The sequence below is a fragment of the Triticum aestivum genome, chromosome 3A, assembly GCF_018294505.1.
Source record: "Triticum aestivum cultivar Chinese Spring chromosome 3A, IWGSC CS RefSeq v2.1, whole genome shotgun sequence".
Classification (NCBI taxonomy): Eukaryota; Viridiplantae; Streptophyta; class Magnoliopsida; order Poales; family Poaceae; genus Triticum; species Triticum aestivum.
In genome coordinates this window covers 3107675-3130983 of record NC_057800.1, presented here as the reverse complement: position 1 = coordinate 3130983, position 23309 = coordinate 3107675, and positions in this window count along the sequence as shown.

The window sequence follows — 23309 nt, the reverse complement described above, 5'->3', positions numbered from 1 at the left end:
TATTGGTCCCGGTTGGTGCCACCAACCGGGACCAAAGGGTCTCCTGACTGGGCTCTGCGCACTGCCCACGTGGAGGGCCTTTAGTCCCGGTTCTGGATTGAACCGGGACTAAAGGGGGGAGGTATTAGTACCGACACTTTAGTCCCGGTTCCGGAACCGGGACTAAAGGCCCTTACGAACCGGGACTATAGGCCCTTTTTCTACCAGTGTAAGCATCATCGAATAGTCTCGAATAATAGATATAATCTCGAATACATCGTCTCGAATAATATATATAATCTCGAATAAATCATCTCGAATATTATATATCAAATACATCACTAGCTAGCTAGCTATCTATAGCAACTAATAAAGATCGAATACTAAAGAGTAATCTAGGCCACTCGCGGTTCCTGAGGCGTGGGCGGTGGACAACCAAAGTGAAGGAACCATCACTGGATCATAGCTCGGGTGATCTCCCCAAAGAACCTGCCAGGTATTGGAGAACCTGACGTCCATAGCAGCCATGTAGCGATGGACGTGCTTGTCCTCCTCCCTGACACGGCGATGTACCACCTCCGGCGGGGCCGGCTCCCTCCGCACCAAAAGTGGCCCACGCGAACACCACCAAAGGAGATGAGGGTCGACGACGGGACCCGGGGCCGGGTTCCTCACCAATCGTCGCGCCCCTGAAGGTAGCACCTCCCAGTGCCAGCCCGGCGGAGCCCAATCCCGGACATGGGTCCTCTGAAGCAGGACGTCGTCGCGAACGGGTCGATGGCGAGGATGCGGGCCGGGCATCATCGACAACAAATACTATGTGCCGCAAAAGTAAAGTAACATTTTTAAATGATGGATTGTGATTTCATATATGCAAATTCTAAATTTTATAACTAAAAATATAAGAAACTAAAAAAACATTGATCATCGTCTAACAATTTGAAATTAATCTAATTCATCTAGCTAGCTAAAACTAACATTTCCAAAATTTCTAACATTTCTATATAACTAACATTTCTATAACATTTGACATTATATATATTATAGCTAACATTTCTATATACTATTTGACATTAATCTAATCTAATTAATTAATTCATCTAAAACTTTGTATGAAAAACAGAAAAACAGAAAAAACTAAAAGCTAAAAATAGAAAAATTGTGTGTGTGCGCGTGTAGTGTGTGTGTGTGTGCGCGCGCGCGTGTGTGTGCGCTATGGCCGGCGCCGGTGCGTGGTGTGGCTTTGATCGATTGGAGAGAGGAGAGGGGCCGGGGGAGGAGCTCACAGCGCGCGTGGGCGAGGTCAAGGCGACGGCGACGGCGAGGCGAGGTCGATCCAAGGCGACGGCGACGGCGAGGGGAGGGGACGACGACGGGCCGGTGTGGCGACTGGGACAGGCCGGCGACGAGGGCGCCGCGGAGTCGACGGGGACGACGCGACGAGGACGGGAGCGTCGCAGAGTCGACGGGGACGGCGCGACAGGGGCGGCAACGGTGCGGGACGGGGCGGCGGCAGAGATAAGTGGGAGATGAGAAACTGAAATTTTTCGAAGTGTTTCCTATATAGGGGACACCTTTAGTACCGGTTGGAGCCACCAACCGGTACTAAAGGCCTGTTTTGGCTAGGCCAAACGGCGGGAAGGGCAGGCCTTTAGTACCGGGTGGTGCCTGGATCCGGTACTAAAGACCCACCCTTTAGTACCAGTTCCAGCCACCAACCGGTACTAAAGGTGGTGCGCTGGCGCAGGTGCGGTGCGGCAAGTTTAGTCCCACCTCGCTAACCGAGGGGCGCCCACACTGGTTTATAAGCCCCAGTGCGGTAGCTCTCTCGAGCTCCTCTCTTAAGCAGGCCTTCCGGGCCTATGTCTGCTGCTATGCCCTGATGGGCCTATTGGGCTAGCGGGCCTGCATCCTGGCCCAATTACAATTTGGGTTTCTAGTCGTATGCAGGTCGCTGTGGCCTAGTAGGTGGGCTTTTTTCATTTAGTTTTTTCTTTTCTGCTTTATTTATTTTGTTTTATTTATTTTTAGTTGTTTTTGCTGTATTTAGAGTTTCTTTGTGAATATTTTTGCTTTAGGTACAAAAATTAGAAACTTTCTGTTAGTGCCGGTAGTTTTCAAATTTGAATAGTTTGAATTTTGAATTATTTGAAATTTGTGTGAATCACTAGTTTGTGAATAACTTAACTTTAAAAATCAGTAAAGGCATGAAAGAATTTGTTTGCACATAATATTTCTTCGCGTTTCAAATGCCAAAACACATAACTACCCTAACTATTACAGAGATTCCCTCCTGGGTGTGAAACACAGAAGAAAGTGATGATAGTGAAGCCGATCACATCCCAGATCTTCGGATGTGAAACTTTTTCTTCGCGTGTGTCCGTTCGCGTGTGTCCCTTTTGAATTATTTGAAATTTGTGTGAATCACTAGTTTGTGAATAACTTAACTTTAAAAATCAGTAAAGGCATGAAAGAATTTGTTTGCACATAATATTTCTTCGTGTTTCAAATGCCAAAACACATAACTACCCTAACTATTACAGAGATTCCCTCCTGGGTGTGAAACACAGAAAAAATTGATGATAGTGAAGCCGATCACATCCCAGATCTTTGGGTGTGAAACTTTTTCTTCGCGTGTGTCCCTTTGCGCCGTAACCATGGAAAATCTTCATCATTTAACGGGATGCTGGGGTCCATATTCTCTGTGAATGGAGCAATTTCATCAAACTTTTCATAATCTTCTGACATGTCTGTCTTGTCATCCACTCCCATGATGTTTATCTTCCCAGAAAGAACTATGTGCCGCTTTGGCTCATCATACGATGCATTCTCTTCCTTATCTTTTCTTTTTCTCACCTTGGTAGACATGTCCTTCACATAGAAAACATGTGCCACATCATTAGCTAGGACGAATGGTTCGTCTGCATACGCAAGATTGTTGAGATCCACTGTTGTCATTCCGTACTGCGGGTCTTCCGTTACCCCGCCTCGTGTCATATTGACCCATTTGCACCGAAACAAAGGGACCTTCAAACCACGTCGATAGTCAAGTTCCCATATGTCCTATATATAACCATAATATGTTTCCTTTCCCGTCTTGGTTTCTGCATCAAAGCGGACACCACTGTTTTGGTTGGGGCTCTTCTTATCTTGGGCGATCGTGTAAAATGTATTACCATTTATCTCGTACCCTTTGAAAGTCATTATATTCGAAGATGGTAACTGGGACAGCAAGTACAGGTCATCTTCAATAGAGGCGTCATGCATGGTACGTGTCTGCAACCAGCTAGCGAAACTCCTGGTTTGTTCACGTGTAATCCAGTCATCAGAGCGTTCCGGGTGTTTGGAGCGTAGCAAATTCTTGTGTTCACCCATATACGGAGCCACCAAGGCAGAATTCGGTAGAACTGTGTAGTTTGCTTTAGTGAGAGAATGTCCGTCCATACATATTATTTGTTCCCCTCCTAGCGTGCCTTTTCCATCCAGTCCACCAAGGCAGAATGCCGCGATTCAGGAACACCAATCGGCTTAAGGTCAGGAATAAAGTCAATACAAAAATCAATGACCTCCTCATTTTCATGGCCCTTGGAGATGCTTCCTTCTGGCCTAGCACAGTTATGAACATATTTCTTTAATACTCCCATGAACCTCTCAAAGGGGAACTTATTGTGTAGAAATACAGGACCCAAAACGTTAATCTCTTCGCATAGGTGAACTAGGACGTGTGTCATGATGTTGAAGAAGGATGGTGGGAACACCAACTCGAAACTTACAAGACATTGCACCAAATCATTCTCTAACCTTGGTATGATTTCTGGATCGATTACCTTTTGAGAGATTGCATTGAGAAATGCACATAGCTTCACAATGGCTAATCGAATGTTTTCCGGTAGAAGCCCCCTCAATGCAACCGGAAGTAGTTGCGTCAGAATCACGTGGCAGTCATGAGACTTTAGGTTCTGGAACTTTTTCTCTGCCATGTTTATTATTCCCTTTATATTTGACGAGAAGCCAGACGGTATCTTAATACTGAGCAGGCATTCAAAGAAGATTTCCTTCTCTTATTTGGTAAGAGCGTAGCTTGCATGACCCTGATGTATGTCGTCTTTTCCATGCATACATTGCTGGTCCTCCCGTGCCTCAGGTGTATCTTTTGTCTTCCCATACACGCCCAAGAAGCCAAGCCGGGTCACACAAAGATTCTTCGTCACGTGCATCAGGTTGATTGCGGAGTGGACCTCTAGGTCTTTCCAATAGGGCAGGTTCCAAAAAATAGATATCTTCTTCCACACATGGGTGCGCGTCCGTCAGCATCATTCGGAACAGGTTCTCGACCAGGACCCTTTCCAAAGACCACCTTCAAATCCTTGACCATATCATGTACATCAGCACCAGTATGGTGGCGAGGCTTCGTCCGGTGGTCCGCCTCACCTTTGAAATGCTTGCCTTTCTTTCTTACGGGATGCCTGCTCAGAAGAAATCGACGATGTCCCAGGTACACATTCTTCTTACAATTAGCCAAATATATACTATCGGTATCATCCAAACAGTGCGTGCATGCACGGTATCCCTTGTTTGTCTGTCCTGAAAGGTTACTGAGAGCAGGCCAATCATTGATGGTCACGAACATAAACGCCTTTAGGTCAAATTCTTCCCCCATGTGCTCATCCCACGCACGTACACCTGTTCCATTCCATAGTTGTAAGAGTTCTTCAACTAATGGCCTTAGGTACACATCAATGTCGTTGCCGGGTTGCTTAGGGCCTTGGATGAGCACTGGCATCATAATGAACTTCCGCTTCATGCACAACCAAGGAGGAAGGTTATACAAACATAGAGTCACAGGCCAGGTGCTATGGTTGCTGCTCTGCTCCCCAAAAGGATTAATGCCATCTGCGCGTAGAACAAACCATACGTTCCTTGCGTCATCTACAAACTCCTTCCCATACTTTCTTTCCATTTTTCTCCACTGCGACCCATCAGCGGGAACTCTCAACTTTCCTATGACGCCCGAATAATTAAGCTACAGTAATCACACATTAATGATGCCACGTCACCTCGGTTATTGTTGCTAATCTCGCATTAGTTCGAAACCGATTCAAATTCAAAATTTAAAATCAAGCAAACAATAAAAGTTTTGAAATATTAAAACTAAAATGTTCAATAAATAGTAGATAAATCAGAGGCTATGATAAAATGGTAAACAACATTATTGAAATTTGATAGGTGACTTAAATAACCTCAAACAGTGGTTGAAAACATTATTTAATAACCTTTTTATTAATACAAAATAAATATGAAATGATATTTACCCCAAACTAGTTGTTGTGGTAGGATATATTGTGCCGTGATTTGTGGGCCAGCTGTCATATTTTACAAAACTCATTTGGTGCCCAGACAATTAGCCAAAACAGAAAAACAAAAATAAGAAAAAGTAAAAAAAAACAAGACAAACAAAAGAAAAGAAAAAGAGACTCCTCCCCCGAACTAGGCCTCGACCCAGCAGGCCATCGGGCCAACTAGCCCAACTGGGCAAAGGCCCAGCCGGCCACCCCACTCCCCCCATAACCCCCTCCCCTGGTCAAACCCTAACCCAACCACCCGCACTCCTCCACCCGATCCAGATTGGATCGGGGCTCACAAGCACGCCGCCGCCGCTGCCTAGAACGCCGCCTCACCGTCCTCCTCCTCGACCCCTCGCTGGAGCTGCCCCACCGGACTCCATCGCCGATGTCGTCTCCGTCTACAAGGCCGTCCCCGTCTTCCTCCTCATGCCTCGCTGCCCTGTACCCTGCATGTCGATGTGAGCCGCCGCCTCCCTCCTCCCTCTCTGCTTCCGCAGCACCGTGCCCTTCCACCCACAATGCCGGCCACTGCCGCTGCTCTACTGCTGCGGCTGCTGCTCCGCTGCCGTCGCCATGTCTCACCCCGCGCCCTGCTCCCCGCAGCGCGTGCCGAACTGTCGCGCCCAGGGCCGGCACCCACGCCCGCACGCGCCCCCTGTCGCGCTCGCCGCGACCTTCATCCCCCGCGCGCGGACGACCCTGGACACGCCATGCCCGTGACCCCATTTTGGCTCCGCCACCTCCCGCCTCTCGCTCCACCTCGCAGCCGACGTCCTGCCGCTGCTCATGCGCCGCCCCGCTCCGGCCTCCCTCGCCGCGGTCCGCCTCCCTAAGCTGGCCGCTCGCCGCGGCTCGCATCGCCGCGCCCGCACCAGCCACGGCCTCGCCTAGCGTAGCCGCACGCCGCCGCTGTTGCGTCCCGCCTCCGTCTGTGCTGCCCACGCGCAGCGCCACTCCCCTCGCCAACGGCGCCGCCCTGCTGCTCTCCTGCCGGCGTCCCCCTCCCGTGACCGCCCGGCCTCGCCACGGCGCCCTGGGCGTGTGCCCGATTGGGTTGCGCCCGAAACCATCGCCCGTGCCCGTTTGCCCTCTACGCCCGTGCCCACTAGCCCCTTTGGACCAATGACAGGTGGGCCTAGCCTAGAACGTTTTATAAAAAAAAGAATAAAAAAAATAAAAAAAATTATAATTAATTAATTAATTACAGAAATAATTAACTTAAGTAATTTTGATTAATCAAACTAAACAAATAATTAAACTAATTAAACATTAGTTATCTAATTAACCTGGTTAGTTAATTAGCTAATTAATATGTATGACAGTGGGGCCCACCCCCCTAATTAATACTAATTAGGCTAATTAAAATGTTTAATTAATATGTGTCACTGACCAGTGGGACCCCCCCGGTCAGGTTGACCAGTCAACTCGGTTGACTCCTGACGTCAGCATGACATCATGCTGATGTCATTAATCCATTTTTCGAATTAATTTAAATAATTAATTAAATTCCAGTAATTAATAAAATCTTTAGAAAATCATATCTTTTAATCCGTAACTCGGATGAAAATACTTTCTACATGAAAGTTGCTCAGAACGACGAGACTAACCCGTATATGCAGCCCGTTCGTTCGCCACACACCCCTAACATACCAAACTCGCAACTTTCTCCCTCCGGCTCCTCTGCCCAAAAACGCGAAACACCAAGGATACTTTCCCGGTTGTTTCCCCCTTCACCGGTATCACCTCATACCGCGTTAGAACACGTCTAGCTCTGCCTGTTATCCTGTTATGCACTTGCTTGCTATGTATTTACTGTTTCTCCCCCCTGTTCTCTTCGGTAGACCCCGTGACGATGCTGATGCCCCTTTGGTCGCCTACGTCACCGACGACCCCTCCTTCTTGTCTGACCAACTAGGCAACCCCTCCCCCCCTTGATCACCAGATATCGCCTATTCTCACCTATACTGCTTGCATTAGAGTAGTGTAGCATGTTACTTCTTTCCGTTTATCCTATCCTGATGCATAGCGTGTCCTTGCTACTACTTTTGTTACCTTTACCTGCAATCCTACATGCTTAGTATAGGATGCTAGTTTTCCATCAGTGGCCCTACATTCTTGTCCGTCTGCTGTGTTATACTATCGGGCCGTGATCACCCGGGAGGTGATCACGGGTATATACTATACTTTATACATGATACATGTGGTGACTAAAGTCGGGTCGGCTCGAGGATTACCCGCGAGTGATTCACGGATTGGGGGCTGAAAGGACCTTTGTCCCGACAGCCCTCTGGGTGCATCTTTGTGGCGTAGCGACAGGGCAGGTTGAGACTACCTGGGTGAGAGGTGGGCCTGGCCCTGTCGGCGTTCGCAGTTATTTCAAAATAACACGCATAACGAGTTCTTGGTATTTGATCTGAGTCTGGCCATTTGGTCTATACGCACTAACCAACTACGTGGGAAAGTTATGGGCACTCGATGTCGTGGTATCAGCCGAAGCCTTCGTGACGTCAGCGACTGAGTGGCGCGCGCCGGGTTGGACCGCGTAACATGACTTCCTTTGTAATGGAGGTTGCTAGGTCTGCTCGCCGGCCGCGTTCGCAACATGCAGGTGTGCTAAGGGCGATGGGCCCAGACCCCTGTGCGCTTAGGTTTAGACCATCGTGGTGACCTCTCTGTTGTGCCTAGGTGGGGCTGCGACGTGTTGATCTTCCGCGGCCGGGCATGACCCAGAAAAGTGTGTCCAGCCAAATGGGATCAAGCGTGTTGGGTTATGTGGTGCACCCCTGCAGGGAAGTTTATCTATTCGAATAGCCGTGTCCCTCGGTAAAAGGACGACCCGGAGTTGTACCTTGACCTTATGACAACTAGAACTAGATACTTAATAAAACACACCCTTCCAAGTGCCAGATACAACCCGGTGGTCGCTCTCTAAGAGGGCGACGAGGAGGGGATCACCGGGTAGGATTATGCTATGCGATGCTACTTGCAGGACTGCAGTCTACTCTCTTCTACATGCTGCAAGACGGAGGCTGCCAGAAGCGTAGTCTTCGACAGGATTAGCCATCCCCCTCTTATTCTGGCATTCTGCAGTTCAGTCCACTGATATGTCCCTTTACACATATATCCATGCATATGTAGTGTAGCTCCTTGCTTGCGAGTACTTTGGATGAGTACTCACGGTTGCCTTGTTCCCCCCTTTTCCACCTTTCTTTACCCGATTGCTGCGACCAGACGATGGAGCCCAGGAGCCAGACGCCACCGTTGACGACGACTCCTACTACACTGGAGGTGCCTACTACTACGTGCAGCCCACTGACGACGACCAGGAGTAGTTAGGAGGATCCCAGGTAGGAGGCCTGCGCCTCTTTTGATTGTATCCTATTTTGTGCTAGCCATCTTATGGCAACTTGTTTAACTTATGTCTGAACTCAGATATTGTTGCTTCCGCTGACTCATCTATGATTGAGCACTTGTATTCGAGCCCTCGAGGCCCCTGGCTTGTATTATGATGCTTGTATGACTTATTTATGTTTTAGAGTTGTGTTGTGATATCTTCCCGTGAGTCCATGATCTTGATCGTACACGTTTGCGTGCATGATTAGTGTATGATTGAATCGGGGGCGTCACAAGTTGGTATCAGAGCGGACTGCCTGTAGGAATCCCCCTTTCCAACTCCTTGGCCGAAGTTGAGTCTAGTCGATGAAAACTGTTTTACTAACATGGTTGTGCAGCCCATGGGCCCACGTCGCCATTGGGTGGTATTAGGATCTTTTATTCCTTGCCTATACTCTGGGACTCTGAGCTCTCTTCTATTCGGGTTAAACGATTTTACTAACTCCGACTCTAGGTTCTCGTAATTACTTCCTCCCGGAGAGCCCCTTATTACAGACGATCGCTTGCTGCACCAGACGTTTCCGAAGATGCTATTTGATGTTTTACCGAGACACTTGTGCCCACTGCCCTTGCAAATTCACTACCACCGAGACATCCCTATGGATAACTACTTATACTTGCCATCCATACCTTCATTCTCGATTACTATTTTTAGTACAAGATACCCGAAGCTACTTCCCGCTATTCTGACAATCCTTTGTGCTTACTGCCTTGCAGTCTCTTTGCCACCTGAATACCCCTAAGTATAATTCCTCACACTTATCAAGGATTTGTTCATCCTCAGTTGTTCATGTGTTTCATAAAATTCTTTGGAATAGTATTCGGTTTTCTGAAAATCCTCAGCAGCCTATTGCTCTTGAATTCCTTGAATTCCTGCATTATGGTTAATTCCACATTTCTAGTAATCTCCGTTGACATCCTTTGTCACTATCATTTTGAGTCCATTGATTCAAAATATTGCGAATGCTCGCAATCCTCAATCAGGTCCTAGAATTCATCCTTTCGGCTCAGACATCATTTTAAACATGAGCTGGATCTCGACCAATCAAATTGTTGTCAATTTTACCCCTAAGCTTACTCAACCTATCCATCCTTAATCTGAGCGTTTGCTTCTGATCCATTGATTTGGAAATCATAACTCCTTTAGATGTGATCTTTGAATTAGCCAGTTGCTTCTATAATCCAATGCCTTTGCAATGTTTCTTCCTCTGGTTGAGTACCGATACTCACGTTAGCTCCGTTATGGACCGCCACACCCATTGCTGGGTTGTTATCTGATGGTATCATACACATACAAATCTTGTGAGTTCTTTCCCTGATGCATAATGCTTTGACAACCATGCTCTACTTTCGAGCTTGTGTTAATTACTCCTAAAAATTCACGGTATATGTTTCTAAGATGCCCCGATGGGTTGAACCTATGCCTTCCTTAATCTGTGTGAACCCGAAAACTACTATGGGTCGTACTCTACCGGTGTTATGACAGATAAAATTTCAACACCACAACCTCATTGAAGATGAGAAGTGAATGAAAGGTTATGCACTAAAGAAGTGGGAGTTGACCTTGAACTTTGTGTTCATGCCCATGGACATGATGTAGATCCTATCGTGGAAACTTCTTGTAATAATAACTATTTCCTTGATAAATATCATCTGGTATCTGTGAATTGATCCATTGCAACCGTGGTTCCGACCATGATTGTTCTCCTTTGACTCTATTTCTCGGACAAGTTCAAGTACTTGCCTTCTGCAGACCAGTACGCCTTCCCAACCTCTATTTTGATCTACCTTTGAGTGCCACCCCCTGGTATCTCGAGGATATCTTGCCATCGCACTACATATTATGAATTTCTGATGAAGTAGTACATTTCCCTGTCATGGTCACTCCATTGGTTCTGGGTTGTCGTCATCCGAGGACTCCGAGAATTGAATCGAATCCGCACGGCAATTCAGTAATCCTAGTACTTTGTTGTTGAGAAGTTTAATACTCCATCATGTCATTCCTAGCCTGATCGGCTACATCATTATCATGCTAAATTTAATCGTGCTACCTGGTCCTTATTCCCGGAGCACAACTTTCAACGATGAGCTAAGCTTGCGTCGATTTGCATTGTCATATCATTTCACCTTGAACAACAAACTTGATTTCGAGTTTGTGTCCTAACCATCGTTCCAATAACCTTTCGCTTCATCATTCGTTTGACTTGATGTCATCGTCGATCGGTTACATCTTCGTGAAATCTCTCGACAAATGTGTCGTGATCATCATCTGTATTCCGAGCTTTTCCATCATATGAATTGAATTCATGATGAGAAATACCATCCTTGCCTCGATGATTTGTGATATCATTGACCACTTTATTGTCTTCCCTCCAACACAAACTTGCTCGTGTTTTGTGATATACCTTGAGATCCTTGCTATCCAGCCTTTGTTCTTCTTTACCTTGGGGTATTACCATCTTTTATGTCAGGATTGTTATGAGAATTTCACCACCTCTGGAGAATTCTTGATACAAGTGATACATATCACAATCACCATTCTAATACTGATCATGCTACCTAAGCCCATATTTCGGGTGCACCATTCGACCAATGTTTAAATTGTGTATGTTTCCCTCAAGCATACATCATTAGGTCATTTGATCTGAAAAATGTTATCACCGTGTTCACATGATTGTGGAAATCCATCCTTTTGGAATTCTCGATGAATGGTCACTGAGTCCATAAGCCACCTCCTCATCCTCTCCTTGGCTTAATGATGAACCCTTGTTCGGAACACACTTCCATAGTTCATTTCCCGAGAATCTTACATTGTCATCTCGTCAATGTGTGTTACACCTTTTCTTCTCAGGCACCTTGAGTCTGAGGTATCCTAACACCGACCTGATCTGAATCCCGGTCAGATATGATGGTTGGAATATATTTCCAAGGGTAATAACAATGTTCTTTTATGACCCGGTAAGGTGGTGTCATGCCCAGCACACCTGGCCGGAGGACCTACTATTATAGTTTCCTTTTTAGCAAGATTATCCATTCTTCCATGAGGAAATTGAAAGACTTATTCTATGAGTTGTTCCTGATGGATCCTTTGTATCCAAAGTCTGACCTTGCTTGAAGACCATGCCAATGTTATCTCGAAGCATGTCAGTGATACTCCGATTTTCAATAAGAGCACTTGAAGAACAATGCTAAATTTTCTTTGTCCATTATCCAAACACCGTTGCTTGGGTTATGTCATGAAATTCCTCTCCCCTTACCGAAATGGTTTTCTACTTTCTATCCTGTCATGGATATCATGTTCTGTTTGTCCTTGGGAAGGATATATCCCTGAAACATGTGTTTAAACACATTTTCCCTTCCATTGTTCTGTTTAATCTGATGATCACATTTTCCTTTCCATGGCTTTGTTTAACCTTACTGGTGATCTATATGATCTAAGCAGTATTATTCTCCTGCTTAGGTAAGCACATCGTTGAACCACTCTGTCACTAAGACCCTATTAATATGGTTGATAACGTTCCGGTAACCACCGATGGACGAGAACTTTACCTATTGGTCTGCCTTGTTCAACGAGCAGGAAGATGGTTCTCTTTTTCCCTCGCCCTTAGTACTGACATTGCCGACATAATTGATAGGCTATCATTTAACATGCCTTGTTATCATGACTGTGCAAAATATCACCGCCCTTTCTACCTTTAACCCACATGGTGGGCCCATAACCCACAGTTCCACAGGATCGAAACCTGACTCACCTATACACCTCTTGTTCCCAAGGTTTCTCCTCGCGCGTGGCCTCATAAGTAGTTCACGAGCCACCTTTGGAGAGCTCATCAATTCTGGTATCACACAAAATACTTATTCCCGTTGCTTTGAACCCCGTTCACGCCCCGTTTCAGGCATCGAACGTTTGTCTGTCCGCTTGAAATTTCACATGATACCACCTTACTATGCTCTCGATATTTTCGTAAGTTTCCATTCGAGAGTTACTTCCGCGGTTCCGCCACCTTCCTCGATGTTATCGACCAGATAGTCAACCTTGCGGAGGTCTATTCTCTCGGACTGCCCACCCTTTATTCTTTCGTAAGTACGTTGGAGTTCCTGATGAAAGGATGCCGACATTCTCATGATTACCCGAAGCAGAGAAATGAAGCATCAATGTAATGGATCGACCTCTTCGAGAAGAGCAACCAAGGCCGAGAAGATCCGTTAGGATTTCGTAACTAGACCTTTCCCCCTTCTCTACCTCTTAAATCTCCGGACGTGATTTCTTGTAGTGGAGGAGAATTGTGACGCCTGAATAATTAAGCTACAGTAATCCCGCGTTAACGATGCCACGTCACCTCGGTTATTGTTGCTAATCTCGCGTTAGTTTGAAACCAATTCAAATTAAAAATTTAAAATCAAGCAAACAATAAAAGTTTTGAAATATTAAAACTAAAATGTTCAATAAATAGTAGATAAATCAGAGGCTATGATAAAATGGTAAACAACATTATTGAAATTTGATAGGTGACTTAAATAACCTCAAAGAGTGGTTGAAAACATTATTTAATAACCTTTTTATTAATACAAAATAAATATGAAATGATATTTACCCCAAACTAGTTGTTGTGGTAGGATATATTGTGTTGTGATTTGTGGGCCAGCTCTCATATTTTACAAAACTCATTTGGTGCCCAGACAATTAGCCAAAATAGAAAACAATAATAAGAAAAAGTAAAACAAAAAAAGAGAAAAAGAGACTCCTCCCCCGAACTGGGCCTCGACCCAGCAGGCCATCGGGCCAACCAGCCCAACTGGGCAAAGGCCCAGCCGGCCACCCCACTCCCCCCATAACCCCCCACCCCTGGTCAAACCCTAACCCAACCACCCGCACTCCTCCCCCCACGTCACTTCCCCCCGATCCAGATTGGATCGGGGCTCACAAGCACGCCGTCGCCGCTGCCCGGAACGCCGCCTCACCGTCCTACTCTCCGACCCCTCGCTAGAGCTGCCCCACCGGACTCCATCGCCGACATCGTCTCCGTCTACAAGGCCGTCCCCATCTTCCTCCTCACGCCTCGCTGCCCTGTACCCTGCATATCGATGTGAGCCGCCGCCTCCCTCCTTCCTCTCTGCTTCCGCAGCACCGTGCCCTTCCACCCAGAATGTCGGCCACTGCCGTTGCTCTACTGCCGCAGCTGCTGCTCCGCTACCGTCGCCATGTCTCACCCCGCGCCCTGCTCCCCGCAGCGCGTGCCGAACTGTCGCGGCCCATGCGGCGTGCGCCCGGGGCCGGCACCCACGCCCGCACGCGCCCCCTGTCGCGCTCGCTGTGACCTTCATCCCCGGCGCGCGCACGACCCTGGACACGCCACGCCAGTGACCCCATTTCGGCTCCGCCACCTCCCGCCTCTCGCTCCACCTCACGGCCGACGTCCTGCCGCTGCTCACTCGCCGCCCCGCTCCGGCCTCCCTCGCCGCGGTCCGCCTCCCTACGCTGGCTGCTCGCCGCGGCTCGCATCGCCGTGGCCGCACCAGCCACGGCCTCGCCTAGCGTAGCCGCACGCCGACTCTGTTGCATCCCGCCTCCGTCTGTGCTGCCCGCGCGCAGCGCCACTCCCCTGGCCACTGGCGCCGCCCTGCTGCTCTCCTGCCGGCGTCCCCCTCCGATGACCGCCCGGCCTCGCCACGGCGCCCTGGGCGTGTGCCCGATTGGGTTGCGCCCGAAACTGTCGCCCGCGCCCGTTTGCCCTCTGCGCCCGTGCCCACTAGCCCCTCTGGACCAATGACAGGTGGGCCTAGCCCAGAACGTTTTATAAAAAAAAGAATTAAAAAAATATATAAAAAATTATAATTAATTAATTAATTATAGAAATAATTAACTTAATTAATTTTGATTAATTAAACTAAACAAATAATTAAACTAATTAAACATTAGTTATCTAATTAACCTGGTTAGTTAATTAGCTAATTAATATGTATGACAGTGGGGCCCACCCCCTAATCAATAATAATTAGGCTAATTAAAATGTTTAATTAATATGTGTCACCGACCAGTGGGACCCCCTGGTCAGGTTGACCAGTCAACTCCGTTGACTGCTGACGTCAGCATGACATCATGCTGATGTCATTAACCCATTTTTCGAATTTATTTAAATAATTAATTAAATTCCAGTAATTAATAAAATCTTTAGAAAATCATATCTTTTAATCCGTAACTCGGATGAAAATACTTTCTACATGAAAGTTGCTCAGAACGATGAGACGAACCCGGATACGCAGCCCGTTCGTCCGCCACACACCCCTAACATACCAGACTCGCAACTTTCCCCCTCCGGCTCCTCTGCCCAAAAACGCGAAACACCGACGATACTTTCCCGGTTGTTTCCCCTTCACCGGTATCACCTCATACCGCGTTAGAACACGTCTAGCTTTGCATGTTATCTTGTTATGCACTTGATTGCTATGTATTTACTGTTTCTCCCCCCTGTTCTCTTCGGTAGACCCCGTGACGATGCTGATGCCCCTGTGGTCGACTACGTCACCGATGACCCCTCCTTCTTTTCTGAGCAACCAGGCAAGCCCCCCCCCCTTGATCACCAGATATCGCCTATTCTCTCCTATACTGCTTGCATTAGAGTAGTGTAGCATGTTACTGCTTTCCATTTATCCTATCGTGATGCATAGCGTGTCCTTGCTACTACTGTTGTTACCTTTACCTGCAATCCTACATGCTTAGTATAGGATGCTAGTTTTCCATCAGTGGCCCTACATTCTTGTCCGTCTACTGTGTTATACTATCGGGCCGTGATCACTCGGGAGGTGATCACGGGTATATACTATACTTTATACATGATACATGTGGTGACTAAAGTCTGGTCGGCTCGAGGAGTACCCGCGAGTGATTCACGGATTGAGGGCTGAAAGGACCTTGGTCCCGACAGCCCTCTTGGTGGATCTTTGTGGCGGAGCGACAGGGCAGGTTGAGACTACCTGGGTGAGAGGTGGGCCTGGCCCTGTCGGTGTTCGCGGTTATTTCAAAATAACATGCATAACGAGTTCTTGGTATTTGATCTGAGTCTGGCCATTTGGTCTATACGCACTAACCAACTACGTGGGAAAGTTATGGGCACTCGACGTCGTGGTATCAGCCGAAGCCTTCGTGACGTCAGGGACTGAGTGGCGCGCGCCGGGTTGGACCGCGTAACGTGACTTCCTTTGTAATGGAGGTTGCTAGGTCTGCTCGCCGGCCGCGTTCGCAACATGCAGGTGTGCTAAGGGCGATGGCCCCAGACCCCTGTGCGCTTAGGTTTAGACCAGCGTGCTGACCTCTCTGTTGTGCCTAGGTGGGGCTGCGGTGTGTTGATCTTCCGCGGCCGGGCATGACCCAAAAAAGTGTGTCCGGCCAAATGGGATCAAGCGTGTTGGGTTATGTGGTGCATCCCTGCAGGGTAGTTTATCTATTCGAATAGCCATGTCCCTCTGTAAAAGGACGACCCAGAGTTGTACCTTGACCTTATGACAAGTAGAACTGGATACTTAATAAAACACACCCTTCCAAGTGCCAGATACAACTCGGTGGTTGCTCTCTAAGAGGGCGACGAGGAGGGGATCGCCGGGTAGGATTATGCTATGCGATGCTAATTGGAGGACTGTAGTCTACTCTCTTCTACATGCTGCAAGACGGAGGCTGCCAGAAGCGTAGTCTTCGACAGGATTAGCTATCCCCCTCTTATTCTGGCATTCTGCAGTTCAGTCCACTGATATGTCCCTTTACACATATATCCATGCATATGTAGTGTAGCTCCTTGCTTGCGAGTACTTTGGATGAGTACTCACGGTTGCCTTGTTCCCCCCTTTTCCCCCTTTCCTTACCCGATTGCTGCGACCAGACGATGGAGCCCAGGAGCCAAACGCCACCATTGACGATGACTCCTACTACACCGGAGGTGCCTACTACTACGTGCAGCCCACTGACGACGACCAGGAGTAGTTAGGAGGATCCCAGGCAGGAGGCATGCGCCTCTTTCGATTATATCCCAGTTTGTGCTAGCCATCTTATGGCAACTTGTTTAACTTATGTCTGAACTCAGATATTATTGCTTCCACTGACTCGTCTATGATTGAGCACTTGTATTCGCGCCCTCGAGGCCCCTGGCTTGTATTATGATGCTTGTATGACTTATTTATGTTTTAGAGTTGTGTTGTGATATCTTCCCGTGAGTCCCTGATCTTGAATCGGGGGCGTCACATTTCTGTCTTTCTTACGGTCTTCTCTGTCCCATCGCATCGCCTTGGCATGCTCTTTGTTTTGGAACAAACGTTTCAACCGTGGTATTATAGGAGCATACCACATCACCTTGGCAGGAATCTTCTTCCTGGGGCGCTCGCCCTCGACATCACCAGGGTCATCGGGGCTGATCTTGTAGCGCAATGCACCACATACCGGGCAAGCTTCAAATCCTCGTACTCACCGCGATAGAGGATGCAATCATTAGGGCATGCATGTATCTTCTGCACCTCTAACCCTAGAGTGCAGACAACCTTCTTTGCTTCATATGTACTCTCGGGCAATTCGTTGTCCTTTGGAAGCATATTCTTTATCATTACCAGAAACTTTCCAATCCCTTGTCAGATACACCATTATCTGCCTTCCATTGCAGCAATTCCAGTGTGGTGCCTAGCTTTTTCTTGTCACCTACGCAATTCGGGTACAACAATTTTTTGTGATCCTCTAACATGCGGTGCAACTTCTTCTTCTCAAAATCACTTGCGCAGTTTCTCTTTGCATCGGCAATGGCCCGACCTAGATCATCAACGGGCTCATCTGATGCCTATTCTTCAGCTTCTTCCCGCATTGCCGGCTCAGCTTCTTCCCGCATTACCGGCTCAGCTTCTTCCCCCATTGTTGTATCATCGTATTCTGGGAACCCATGGCCTGGATAGCTGTCGTCATCCTCTTCTTCTTCATTGTCTTCAATCATAACCCCTCTTTCTCCGTGCTTGGTCCAAACATTATAGTGGGGCATGAAACCGGACTCAAACAGGTGGATGTGAATGGTTCTTGACGTAGAGTAATTGTGACCATTCTTATAGCCAGCACATGGACAAGGCATAAAACCATCCGCCCGCTTGTTTGCCTCAGCCGCAAGCAAAAAAGTATGCACGCCATTAATGAACTCGGGAGAGCATCATTCATCGTACATCCATTGCCGCTCATCATTAATACACAGCACCAAAAACACCAAATTAATACAATACATAAAGTTCATACAACACTTAAATGCAACAAACTAATAACTCTCTAGCTAAAGCATTTAAATGCAACAACAAATGCGATCAAGATCGCAACTAAGGTAACAATTGATCCAACAGCATAATGATACCAAGCCTCACTATCAATGGCATATTTTCTAATCTTTCTAATCTTCAAGCGCATTTTCTCCATCTTGATCTTGTGATCATCGACGACATCGGCAACATGCAACTCCAATTCCATCTTCTCCCCCTCAATTCTTTTCAATTTTTCTTTCAAATAATCATTTTCTCTTTCAACTAGATTTAACCTCTCGACAATAGGGTCGGTTGGAATTTCCGGTTCACATACCTCCTAGATAAAAATATCTATGTCAACTTGATGGGCATAATTTGTCATAAACACGAAATGCAACAAATAGTTTTAAAAGAGAATATACCATATCCGAATCATAACAAGGACGAGGGCCGACGGGGACGGATATCTAAACCATGGCACTATGTATAACAAACAACGTATGGGTAAGATAATTATACAACTAACTATATATCCAAATCACACAAACATCAATTTTTTATATAAAATTACATGAACAAGAGGCTCACCACAAGGTGGTGCCGTCGACGGGACGGTGCGGGTGATCGACGGTGGTTACGACGGAGATTTAGAAGGCACTAAGTAAACCACACCTACATATGCAAAGTAAGTGTTATTTTGACCTCAATTTGCATATAAATCAAATAGTACCAAATATAATTCCTCCCAAATTACTAAAACCCACAATTAGTCACTATATAAACCAATCACTACTAGAAAAAGGGCTATAGATGGGATTGACACTAATGGCGCACGAGACAAGCGGTGCGCCATTAGTATATACTAATGGCGCACAACCTTCTGATACGCCATTAGAGTTGAAACTACTAATGGCGCACCTGGCCCCGGGTGCGCCATTAGTATTAAATTTTTTTAACTAGTGCGCCTGTCCAAACATACTAATGGCACATCCAGACACAGTGCGCCATTACTAGTTGTAACTAGTAATGGCGCACCTGCCCGAAAGTGCGCCACTAATGTTGTTTTTTTATTATATTTTTTATTCCCTTTTTTGCAAAACTACTAATGGCGCACTGTTCCACCGTGCGCCATTACTAGTTTAAACTAGTAATGGCGCACTATGGGACAGTGCGCCATTAGTATTTTTTTTGCAAAACTACTAATGGCGCACAACCAGGATGTGCGCCATTAGTAACCTGGATTACTAATGGCGCATTTAGAGTTGGTGCGCCATTAGTAAGTGGGCAGCAACAAGATATTTTGGACAGCCTCTCCTACCTACACTCACTTTCTCCCTACTTCATTCTCTCCACCTCCTCGTTGTCTCGGGTGCCTCCTCTTTTTCACCTCATTTCCACCATAGATTCATTCAATTTAAGTGGTTAAATTACCTTGTTTTGATAGGTAAGTAAGGGGGAAGCTATATTTATGTTGTTCTCCCTACAACAATGTGCACATGCACTTTTTATGGCCTAGCTAGATCTATGTATGTTCGTGGTGTTGCATATGTCCGTGGTGTTGCATATGTGTTTGTGTTTGGAGGTGTACCGGTATTTGAAATTCGATAGTTGCCAATATTTTGCCGGAATGTTGATTCATTTCCGTTTCGGCGAGAATTTTGGCATTAAGCATTCTTTTTGGTCGTATTTTTAGGGAAAGTCATGCCAAATTTTTTCTTGGTTCTAAAATATCGTTTTGCTCTACCCCGCAAGCGACCATGGTCTGCATGATGACCGAAGGCATCGAATAGGTTTTTGAGGTCCGCGAAGGCCGAGATGCTTCAAAAGAATGAGACGGAGATAAGATGTCCGTGTCGAAGATGCAAGCTGAAGAGCCTTATTGCGGACACGGAATCCGGGCAGGTGCGGGACCACCTGCTCTTGCGTGGTTTCATGGATGGCTATCGGTGGCAAGGTGATGAAGATGACTACGAAGTCGTCCATGGGGGCCGGGCAAGAAATGAGGAAGGGCAGCAAGACAACCACCGCGGCTCGGGCGGGCGAGAAGACGAAGAATCCCTAGGAGATGATCACGACGGTGATGCTGTACACAGTCATCATGTAGAAGATGCAGGACATGATGATGAGGAAGATGCCGGAGCAGTCGACGGGCATGATCATGAAGATGATGATGCCGGTGGAGCAGACAACGCTGGACCATCGATGGGCTGGGTGCAGGACCCTCATATTCAAGAGCTGCTTCTCAAGCAGACGGATAACGCAAGAGCTGCCGCCCGAGAGAAAGCCAAGATGGATCAACTTCAGTTAGACGCGGTTACTCCATTGTATGAAGGATGCAGGCCCGAGGATACCCGCCTGAAAGTAACGCTCATGGCTCTGGAGATGAAGGTAAAACACAAAATGACCGATGCATGCTTCGACGAGAACATGTCATTCTGGTACGAACGTCTTCCCGAGGGGAACAAGTGCCCAACCAGTTTGGAGGAGGCGAAGAAAATCGTGTGTCCTCTGGATTTACCGCACGTGAAATACCATGTGTGCAAGAACAATTGCATCATTTATCGGGACGAGCACGCGGAGTCTACTATATGTCCGGTGTGCGTCGTCACTCGATACAAGAAGAGGAAGAAAGCTCCTCGAAAAGTGGTGTGGTACTTTCCGATCACTCCTCGTCTGCAGCGGTATTTAGCGGACCATAAGGTAGCAAAGATCATGCGTTGCCACGCAGATAGGGAGGAGAAGAAGCGAGAAGATGACGCAAATGATCCGGAGATAGATAAAAAAGACAAGATGCTGAGTCACCCTAAGGATGCGAGCCAGTGGCAAGCGTTGAACTTTGAAGACCTAGAATTTGGGAACGATCCAAGGAACATCATGCTGGGTGCGAGTACCGATGGAGTCAATCCATTTGGCATCCAGAGAAGCACACATAGCACCTGGCCTGTGTTTGTGTGGATGTACAACCTTCCCCCCTGGTTGTGCATGAAGAGGAAGTACATTCACATGAGTATGCTAATTGAAGGACCGAAACAACCAGGGAACGACATCAATCTGTATCTGGGGCTGCTGAAAGAGGAGCTTAACATGCTGTGGAAAACGCCAGCCAATACGTGGGACGCCGCAGAAAAAGAATATTTCCCTATAAGAGCCGCGCTGCTCACGACGGTGCACGACTATCTCGGTTACGGATATGTCGCGGGGCAGGTGGTCCACGGATTTTCTGGATGCGTCAGGTGCATGGATGACACAACGTATCACCAGCTAGATAGAGATCCCGGGTCTTCGAAAACCGTGTTCATGGGACATCGAACGTGGCTTCGCGATGATGACCCGTGGAGAAAACGCAAGGATCTGTTCGATGGTGAAACTGAACCCCGAGGACGCCCGCGTACGAGGAGCGGCGAGGAAATAGACGAGCTGTTGAAAAATTGGAAAGACTGCCCACTGCCGGGAAAGAAGCAAAAGGCGCCAGAGCCAGGAAAGAAGCGAAAGGCGCCAGAGCCGCTGCTGAAGGTATGGAAAACGAGGACTGTTTTCTGGGACTTGCCGTACTGGAAGATCCACCGTGTGCCTCACAGCCTTGATGTCATGCATATCACGAAGAACGTGTGCGAGAGTCTGCTTGGTACCCTGCTCAACATGCCAGAGAGGACCAAAGATGGGCCGAAAGCAAGGGCAGACTTGAAATCAATGGGCATCAGGGAGGATCTTCACGCTATATATGATGATCATGATGATGATGATGATGAGGCGAAGCAGGACACGGAAAGTCATCTCAAAGGCAAGAAGGCCAAGAAGACCGGAACTGACTACCCTACCGCGTGCTTCACTCTAAGTCAGGAGGAGATCAAGCAGTTTTTCACCTGCCTCGTAGGAGTAAAACTTACTTACGGTTACGCGGGGAAGATAAGCAGATACCTAGACCCAGCGAAGCTGAAGTTCAGCGGGATGAAGTCTCATGACTGTCACGTGCTGATGACGCAGATACTTCCAGTAGCAATCCATGGGATCATGGACGCGCACGTCCGTGAAACCCTATTTGGCCTATGCAACTTTTCCGACATCATCTCTCGGAAGACTGTTGGCGTGAGGCAACTCAGAAGGCTACAGGAAGAGATCGTGGTGATACTATGCGAGCTTGAGATGTACTTCCCGCCCGCATTCTTCGACGTTATGGTGCATCTGCTGGTCCATATCGTGGATGATATCATCCAACTCGGGCCGACGTTCCTGCACAGCATGATGCCGTTTGAAAGGATGAATGGTGTCATCAAAGGATACGTTCGCAACATGTCACGTCCAGAGGGAAGGATAGCCAGGGGCTTTCTGACCGAAGAGTGCATCTCCTACTGCACGAATTATCTAGGCATCGAGAACCCCGTTGGTCTGCCCGTCAACAGGCACGTCGGCAGGCTCGCTGGATGGGGTCACCGTGACGGTCGTGGCGAAATGCATGTCGACTTCGAGGGTCGACTCGCCGACTTTGAAAGAGCAAACCTAGTCGCGCTACAACACATAGACGTGGTCGATCCTTGGGTGGTACAGCACAAAACTTTATTAAGAAGACGTACAATGACCGAGGCCAACAGAGGACGGACGGAGATATACTCAAAGAGCACAACTCATGTTTCACGCGTTGGTTCAAGCAGAAGCTTCTGTCGTACCCTTTACATGAGGATTCTTCCGCGGAATAACAACTCATATTCGCCTTGTCACAGGGCGCCGAGCACAACCTGATGACCTATGAGGTGTACGATATCAATGGCTACACATTCTACACCGAGGCCAAGGACATGAAGAGCAATGGTTATCAGAACTCCGGCGTAATGATGGAATCCTACACCGGTAACGACAAGGACAGATACTACGGAAGGATCGAGGAGATCTGGGAGCTGAGCTACGCTGGAGAGAAGGTCCCGATGTTCCGTGTCAGATGGGCCAAGAGCGTCCTAAAAGAAGACCGGTATTTCACCACCATGGTTATACCCGAAGCCAAATCCAAAACCGCGGGCGCAAACGTCACCGCGAAAAATGAGCCATGGGTACTGGCTTCCCAAGTGGACCAATGCTTCTTCATTACCGACCCGTCAAAGCCCAGTCGTGTTGTCGTGAGGAGAGGCAAAAGGAAGATCATCGGAATGGATGGAGTAGCCAATGAGCAAGACTTCGACAAGTACGGCGACCCGAGGATCGAACATGACGACGATGATGAAGTAGCAGCATACACCACAAGAAGAAGCAGGACCACCCTACCTAAAGGACGTCCGTTCCACAGAAGAACTCCATTTGCGAAAAAGAAGGGCAAGAAGATTGTGAACATATAGCTAGCTAAGATCG